This window comes from Xenopus tropicalis, chromosome 4 (assembly GCF_000004195.4).
Source record: "Xenopus tropicalis strain Nigerian chromosome 4, UCB_Xtro_10.0, whole genome shotgun sequence".
Taxonomy (NCBI): Eukaryota; Metazoa; Chordata; class Amphibia; order Anura; family Pipidae; genus Xenopus; species Xenopus tropicalis.
This window is the reverse complement of record NC_030680.2, coordinates 89,846,931-89,856,773: the sequence shown is the minus strand read 5'-3', so window position 1 is coordinate 89,856,773 and position 9,843 is coordinate 89,846,931.

The window sequence follows — 9,843 nt, the reverse complement described above, 5'->3', positions numbered from 1 at the left end:
GAAAATTAGAGTGCATGGAAAGGTGAAATGCCATTGATGTTAATGCATTTTTAGCTCTACAATAGAATATACATTGCCTTTCTTGCGGTAATTTACTGTCCAGCATAACTGATATAACAACATGCTGATTTGATTTATTATTGCAAGATATACCAGAGCTTGGATGAATGAGAACCTTCATAGAAATATACTGTACCAATTGCCCAACCAGTAAAATAACTAGGAGCTCCTAGGGCCTGAAGCTGAACATGCTGCTGAGCCACCCACTCCCCGGATGCCCGTTTTCTCTCTTCTGGAAGCTCAGTCACAGAAGAATTAATCACCCCCTGCACCCCCGATAGTTATGCCTCTGTGCTCTACCTTGTTAGAGAAACTCCCTTTTCACTGTGGTACAACTTTTCTTCATTATAAAAGATAGTCTGCTAGGGGAGATCCGCAGCAGGGCATACACACTTAGGAACAGATTTGTCAAAATGTGTGATTCAAGTTCACCACAGAAAAATTTACCCACTGTCTATTTATCCCTATGGAATTTTAGTACAATATTTATCAAATGGTGAACTTCCTAAAAACACTCCTACAAATCTCAAAGGAATGAATAGAAAGTGGGTCATTTTTTCTGAAAGTGGGTGAATTGTGAATTTTTATAAATACACCCCTTAGTACTGAGGCATTAATTAATTGCTCCCCTGACCTGCAAATTCTACTGCTCTGCTAGGCAAAGTGTTACAGGAATCAGTGAAATTATATACAGCACTTGGTGGTACCCTTTCCACTGCCTTTTTAACCTCAGTGCTACTACCCCACCTCTGCATATAATCCCATTTTATTGCTGCAAATGTTGTACTGCCTTACAATGTTATTTTTCATCCATCTGATTGATAAGGAGACCCCACCAACCGAAGTTCACCTCACAAGTGGCTGAGCATTCCCCACTTATGCTTAATAACTAAAATCCTCACTCCCACAAACTACAAATCCCTACACACATAAAATGTAATAAGAACAGCTTTGCACCCTTCACCTGCTCTCCAATGCATCACCTCCTAACTTATATATAACCCTAGATCTGCAGCAAAGTCCCCCTTTGTGGATGAGGTCCCTTTAATCCACATACCTTGCTGTGCATTTGTTATCTCTACACAATCTGGAAGGGATTTATAGATCATTTTTTTAATTAAAATTCATGAACTTTGACAAAATTCACGATCCACAGGCTACCTCCTTATTTCACACAAATGGAAAGTGGAGCAGAGAGAAGGTGAGGAGGTGAAGGCAATGGTTTTGGTGATAAATCTTCAATATGGACTCTTTGCCGGCTAATTACTTCTAGACAAGAATCATTCATCTTCATACCAATTGCCATAAATATAAGCTGCAGCACAGTATTTAGTGATGCCTGTATAGACCAATTGGCTATATTATTTAGCAGTAATAAGAGTTTAGACATAACACATAAGTACAAACCAGCAGATCCAGTTGTTCAGCCATATTGCCAAATCACAGGTTGTTACTGGTTTTTCCAGACAGGGCCGCCATCAGAAATCACGGGGCCCCTCACAACTAAATTTTCTAGGCCCTCCCATGCCCCCAATGGCCCCTCCCCCAGTGCCCCCTCCCATCAATACAAAGTACACACAGACATTGGTAGCCAGGGCCCCCTAAAACATTGGTAGCCAGGGCCCCCCTAAAACATTGGTAGCCAGGGCCCCCCTAAAACATTGTTGGTCCTCCCCCAAATTACTCATACTATGGCCTGCTCCCCGCTGCTTACTGCTTCCTCCCGTGTCCTTTGGCTCCCCACCAGCATCCTCCAGGGCCCCCCAAGCATACGGCTGCTTTTTCCAGGGCCCCCCCAAGCATCTCCAGTTCCCCCCCCCAGTGTCCTCCTGCTTCCTCCAGGCCCCCCAAGCATCCGCTAGTTCCCCCCCCCCAGTGTCCTCCTGCTTCCTCCAGGCCCCCCAAGCATCCGCCAGTTCCCCCCCCCCCCGTGTACTTCTGCTTCCTCCAGGCCCCCCAAGCATCCGCCAGTTCCCCCCCCCCCATGTACTTCTGCTTCCTCCAGGCCCCCCCAAGCATACTACTGCTTTCTCCAGCCCCCCCGCCAAAGATCCTTCAGCTCCCCCATCACCCTCCAGTTCTCCCCCATCACCCTCCAGTTCTCCCCCCAGTGTCCTCCATTTTCCTCCAGCCCCCCCCAAAGATCCTTCAGCTCCCCCATCATCCTCCAGTCCCCCCCCAGTGTCCTCCTGCTTCCTCCAGCCCCCCCAAGGATTCTTCAGCTCCCGCATCATCCTCCAGTTCCCCCCCCCCCAGTGTCCTGCTTCCTCCAGGCCCCCCCCCAAAGATCCTTCAGCTCCCCCGAGCATCCTTCAGTTCCTCACCGGTCCCCCTGCTGGTTCCCCTGCTGGTTCCTTGACGTCCGCCGCTATGTCCCACTGCTGTCTGCAGCATCTGTGCTTTTATAAAGGTTGCGCCCCGTGCGTGCGACGTCACTATGCACGGGGCGCAACCTTATATAAGCGCAGATGGAGACATAGCGGCGGACGCCAGTAGTGACAGGGCCCGGACTCGATTAAAGGGGGCCCGACCTAAGAAAACTCTAGCACGGCCGGCCCCCTTTAAAGTTAGAAACGTCCGGGCCCGGGATGATTGTCCCCCCAGTGCCCCCCTGATGGCGGCCCTGTTTCCAGACATTTGTCAGTCTACACTGTACAACTAGCCCCACAATAGCTTACACCAAACAAATTCCCTGGATCACTGTGCGTGCCAGTAGTAACTACAAACCACAAGATGATGCAGAAAAGATTTGTGATCAGAACACACAATCAGTTGCAATAAGCACAAAAGATTACAATGCTCATTGTCAGAATATGGTGCAAAGAAGCACAGACCCAAGCTGACATGTTTTTTATACTTTGTACATGGCCCTGTCCTTAGTGTCTAGAGCTGAATGCCCTTGCACTTCAGATTGGATGTATACAGTGTTACCTGCATTCAGCAGCATTGTATTCATGAGGTAGTCTGGGGGAGGCTGGTAGACATCTTCCATAACACATCCTACCTGGCCCCTAGGAGGGGACCTGCAAATTAGATAGTGCCAGCCGGTGTATCCAGTGAGGTTCAGAGCAGCTATTCCCTGTATGTAAGTGCTCAATGAATGATAGTCGGGTGGGCCAAGCCAACCAGGTGGCCTAGGGCGCCCGGTCGGCTAGGCCTGGCGCTGAGAACAATATCATTGTAGCCTCACAGAGCAATAGTTTTTCAGCTGCCATGGTCAGTGACCAGGGTCGGAAAAATCCCAGTGGGCCCCAGCGGCCCAGTCCGACCTTTGCCGGCGCTCCTCGCTACTGACTGTTCCTCCCCGACGAGTTCAATTTATACGCGCTCGGGGAGGACGTCAGGCAGGGGCCCTTCGGGGGGGTTAGGGGGGCCCCTGGGGGGGGTTAGGGGACGCGGCTGGGGCACCTGCAGGGCCACCGGGGCGGGAGCCTCGGTGGGCCCTGCACCCCCCAGTCCGACCCTGTCAGTGACCCCCTTTTGAGAGCTGAAAAGGGGAAGAAGTTAAATAATTTAAAAATGAAGACCAAATGAAAAGTTGCTAAGAGTTTGCCATTCTTTAACATGTAACATATTAATGAGAAGGTGAATAACCCCTTTAAGTTCAGCTTGTCTATGACTTTATTTCACAGTAGAAAGACCTTCACTATTTATTGATATTTTGACACTAAATAATAATATCGAAAAATGTAACACCTAAATATCAATATATATCAGCACAATAAAAGCTTTACTGCTATGCATGGTGTTAATCCACACATAAGGACCACAATGGAATTTTATAAATATGCAACTGATTTTACACCATGTCTTAAATCTTTCTTTGGTGTACAGCTGCACAGCATGATACATATGCCTCTGATAACAAAAACATTGCAATAAATGCTTGTTTCTGTGTACTCACCATGACAATCTTCCCCTTCCTTGTGTTTCTCATTTTCCAGTACTTTTGATTTTTTTAAGGGAAGTTCCTATTAAAAATGGAAAACGCAGAATGGACACATGGCAAAGCCCTAGATTCCTAACAATCCATTCAAGCTCTTGTTATCAATGTTCTAAACTAGACTTTAATGCATTTGTTCTGTCCCTAAAATAACATTAAGACATTCTGGAGGAAATAAAAGACAGAATCCCAAGGAATGTGAATGCCATTATTTGCTTCTGATTTTAATAAATAAGAAATGAATAGAACTGATATCCCAAAATCATGAAAATGTACTGATTATAAAGATCCTTATTGCCTAAATGCATATAGAACTTGTTTTTCATCAATGGATGGCTTGGGTTTTGAGCAGTGTTGTAACTATATATACAGCAGACCCTGCGATCGCAGGGGGGCCTGTACTGCGGGGTCTGCTGCACCATAGTCCCCACCCAGTCTTTCTCTTTCTATTGCAGCAGCGGGGGGGGGGGCAGTGTTGTTGGAGAAGGATGTACTGGTCGCTGCAGAATTTTTTTGCAGGAGGACCCGGAGCAACCAAGTTACACCACTAGCTTTGAGCACACTTAAAAGTTAACCTACCTATACTGATTTAACTGACTTGATATAAACAGCTGATTTGGCCCCTTTCAAACCAAGCTTATCTGGCCATGTATGTGCCTCCCCAATAGATGTGTAGAAATTGATTTCTATTTTCCACAAATTTCCAAGCAATCTCAGGCACTTGTTATAAAAAGCAGTAGGGGGAGGTCTGGAGAGATTTGAAACTGCCCTTGGGCTAATTAAACCCATGAACACTAAGGTCTCTTATCTTACACGTGGGCATTCGTCCTGTGTTCCCTGCAGGAGATGTAGTAAGAAACACAGCCTGTACTTTTCAGTGCGGTTGTACTCACTTTGCCCTAGGGAAGCTCTGAATGTAGGGGGAACTCATCAAGTTGCCTTGTGTATTTTCATGGAATCAATAAGCACAAGATAAGAAGTGAACAAAAAAGTAAAATCAAATTCAGCATTGTGCAAGCATACCTTGACTCAAAAAGCAAAAAAACACAAAGCCAAACAAAATTCTTAATTTAATGCCTCCTGAAAAAAGTGAAAACATATTCACTATTTTCTAGTACAGCAGTTGACAGATGTTTATGACTAATGGCGGAACGCCTGCTCGACTTTGCACAGCAACTTCAGACCTTCAAAAGAAAATTCTCAGACTCCCGAGAGCCAAATATTTGCTCAGTAAGGAAAGCCATGCCTTTCTTTCTTTTACTCTAAATCCATAATTTGCCAGAATTAAGTCCTTTAAATTGACAAAAGCATTTTTCTACATGTTGTGGCATTGTGTGATAATTGAGAATATATAAATATAAAAGGCCTTGCAACACAAAATGTGATTGGAATGCAAATAATAATGGTGTCCAAATAGCACATTGATATAGAGCAGTGCTGTGGAACTGGCAGCCCATGGGCCACATCCCATTGTGTGGCCCCTCATGTGTTTGGTGGCTGTGACTACTAACCTTTGTGTAAGCTTTAAATGGTATCAGTACTGAGATTAATTGGTCCCCCTGCATTGCTCACTCTTTAGATTCAGGCTGTAAACCCCTGCATTGTTCACACCTGTAAGACCCAAGACTCAGACAGCACACCTCAGACAGACTGTAGGAGCAGGGCTGGCATTGTGTCACTGTATATAGTACAGTACAAACTGTTTATAAGTAGTCAGGATCAGTTACTTGCATAGTGATGATAGGTTTCCTTGTCTCCCTCCCTATTCTGCCTGCCCTGCTTTACCCTGCCCGTGTGTGCCATACTCTGCCTGCTCTACGTGCCATACTCTACCTTCCCTACTGTGCCTGTGTGTGCCATACCCTGCCTTCCCTATGCTGCCTGTGTGTGCCATAATCTGCCTGCCCTATGCTGTCTGTATGTGCCATCCTCTGCCTTCCCTATGCTGCCTGTGTGTGCCATACACTGCCTGCCCTATGCTGCCTGTGTGTGCCATAATCTGCCTGCACGATGCTGCCTGTGAGTGCCTTACTCTTCCTGCCTTATGCTGCCTGTGTGTGCCATACTATGGCTGCCCTATGCTGCCTGTGTGTGCCATACTCTGCCTGCCCTATGCTGACTGTGTGTGCCATAATCTGCCTGCCCTATTCTGCCTGTGTGTGCCATACTATGGCTGCCCTATGCTGCCTGTGTGTGCCATACTCTGCCTGCCCTATGCTGACTGTGTATTCCATACTCTGCCTGCCCTATTCTGCCTGTGTGTGCCATACTCTGCCTGCCCTATGCTGACTGTGTGTTCCATACTCTTCCTGACCTATTCTGCCTGTGTGTGCCATACTCTGCCTGCCCTATGCTGCATGTGGGAGGTGAACTTGGCGGTGGTTTGTTCTGGGAGTTTGTTAGCATTTGTAAATAATTGTTTAATGGTATGTCTTAATATGACAAAATCAACTTCTTTCACATATAAATGAAGGGTGAAATCCCTGCAGTGAGTGGGGTTTTGCTGCACTACCAACATTAATGTGGTTATATGTTTTAAACTCTTGTGATAACATGGGTGTGATTTAAAAAGGGGAGTGGTCAAAACAGGCTTCGATTATTGGCCCTCCACCATGTAGGCCAGGAAAATTTCAGCCTTTGGTACCACAGAAGTCGGACAGCACTGATATAGAGAATTAATAGCTTTCAGATGGAAGGGGGGAACAAAGTAATGAGAACTGTTCAGATCTTATAAAAAGAAAAGTAAGGTAATTAAGGTGAATAGATAAATGCAATTACTGCTATCTGTTATCCTAAATGCTTGGGGCCTAGAATTTTCCAGATGCAGAGTCTTTCTGTAATTGGCATTACCTTGCCTTAAGTCTGCTATAAATCCTTTAAGCAATGAATAAACCCAATAGAATTATTTTGCCACCAATATGGATTTAGAAACCTGTTATCCAGAAAGTTTTAAATTACAGAAAGTCTCAAAGACTCCATTATAAGCAAATAATTCACATTTTTAAAAATGATTTCTTTTTTTCTCCATAATAATAATACAATACCATGTACTTGATTCTACGAGAACCCAAATTAACTCATATTTGTGGCAAAACAATCTTATTGGGTTAAATTAGATGTTTATATGATTTTACAGAAAAACACTTTATCCAGATCTGAACTGGTCCCATACCTCTACAAGTTTTCATGTGCAAATTACTGACAGCGGGTGACGGGCCTGTTGCTGCAGGTAACTGAGGGGCTTAAATCAGGGTCACTGCTGAAAAACACATTTCTGCCTATATAAAAACCAATGCCATTTGCCACTGTCTATATTTAATTGCTGTAAAGCAACATTGGCCCCTGGGATATGCAGTCTGACCCTCAGTCTCCTGGTTTTTCAGCCTTCTTCTCCAAGGCCTTCCACAGTAACAGGCCAGTCACTTGGTTCCTATAACTTTCTCCAGAATTAACCTTTCAGATTTCATCTCCAGAACACTGACTTTTTTCAGGCTGGTACCACTGAGCACCTAACTAAAATTATTTACAGAATAAATGATTTAATAATGCTGCAGCAGTCTCCCCTAAAGCTAGCCATACATGCATACATACATACTTACATCCAAATGTGAGTCCAGGCCCCTGATTGGTAGTGCATAATGCATGTACAGATTAGGAAAAGAAAGAGTAGCTCATTACTTACTGCAATCATTTGGGCAGAACAGACGGATAGGGCACATGAGCAAATTGAAATTTCAAGCGCAATTGGCATGCTTTTTCCCCCACAGTGCAGCGTGTCTTTCCAGAATTCCAGCAACATTATGGTTGCAAAGGGGCAATACTCTTGACACAAATGCGCAGTGCCTACCACAATTGCACCAAAATAATGCAACTGCACTTGTGCTTTTTTGCAAATTGGGCACTGTTGCACTGAATATTGCACTGTCTGGCGTAACTTCTGGTGTTCAATGTGATTAATGTGTGTGCCCTATTCTTTCAGCGTAACCAAACTATTACCATTGACGTAGGCTGCTGAGGGAACCCTGGAGCTACCAACTGTTCCGGAAGTGGCAGTAGCTCCAGAGTTCCCCTGAATCAATAGGCACAGTAATTCTCAATTCAAAACAGAAGGCAGGAGTGATTGAACAGCACCAAGAACAACTAAATGACAAGGAGCATGTTTTGATGCAAGTAAATTTAATTAAAGTTGATTTACGTGCAGCTGACTGCAGGGAGTGATAAGCGGGGATTTTTCTGCCGATCCATGCTTGGTGAAAAATTCCGCTCATCACTAACTCCGGGAGATTGATGGGACCATAACTGTACTTGCAAGTGTACATGATCCATAATGCCGTTTACCTACCCTTAAGGCTAATGACCCCTGCTGGCGTATATATACAAAAGCAAAGAAAAATCGATCTGTTGCTGTCTGCCCTTGTATGCATAAGCACTGACAGGCACATGATATGAAAATGCTATTTGTATTTGCTGTATTTTCCCACTGAATCATACTATGGCAGTGCATTTGCATACTGGGGCCAGAAAGCAACATACAGTGGCTTGCAAAAGTATTCGGCCCCCTTGAACTTTTTCACATTTTGTCACATTACAGCCACAAACATGAATCAATTTTATTGGAATTCCACGTGAAAGACCAATACAAAGTGGTGTACACGTGAGAAGTGGAAGGAAAATCATACATGATTCCAAACATTTTTTACAAATAAATAACTGCAAAGTGGGGTGTGCGTAATTATTCAGCCCCCTGAGTCAATACTTTGTAGAACCACCTTTTGCTGCAATTACAGCTGCCAGTCTTTTAGGGTATGTCTCTACCAGCTTTGCACATCTACAGACTGAAATCCATGCCCATTCTTCTTTGCAAAACAGCTCCAGCTCAGTCAGATTAGATGGACAGCGTTTGTGAACAGCAGTTTTCAGATCTTGCCACAGATTCTCCATTGGATTTAGATCTGGACTGTGACTGGGCCATTCTAACACATGGATATGTTTTGTTTTAAACCATTCCATTGTTGCCCTGGCTTTATCTTTAGGGTCGTTGTCCTGCTGGAAGGTGAACCTCCGCCCCAGTCTCAAGTCTTTTGCAGACTCCAAGAGGTTTTCTTCCAAGATTGCCCTGTATTTGGCTCCATCCATCTTCCCATCAACTCTGACCAGCTGAGCTGTAGATCTCTGCAGCTCCCCCAGAGTCACCATGGGCCTCTTGGCTGCATTTCTGATCAGCGCTCTCCTTGTTCGGCCTGTGAGTTTAGGTGGACGGCCTTGTCTTGGTAGGTTTACAGTTGTGCCATACTCCTTCCATTTCTGAATGATCGGTGGAACAGTGTTCCGTGGGATGTTCAAGGATTTGGAAATCTTTTTGTAGCCTAAGCCTGCTTTAAATTTCTCAATAACTTTATCCCTGACCTGTCTGGTGTGTTCTTTGGACTTCATGGTGTTGTTGCTCCCAATATTCTCTTAGACAACCTCTGAGGCCGTCACAGAGCAGCTGTATTTGTACTGACATTAGATTACACACAGGTGCACTCTATTTAGTCATTAGCACTCATCAGGCAATGTCTATGGGCAACTGACTGCACTCAGACCAAAGGGGGCTGAATAATTACGCACACCCCACTTTGCAGTTATTTATTTGTAAAAAATGTTTGGAATCATGTATAATTTTCGTTCCACTTCTCACGTGTACACCACTTTGTATTGGTCTTTCACGTGGAATTCCAATAAAATTGATTCATGTTTGTGGCTGTAATGTGACAAAATGTGGAAAAGTTCAAGGGGGCCGAATACTTTTGCAAGCCACTGTATATACACCATCAGAGAAAACGACTGTCATTGGCTGT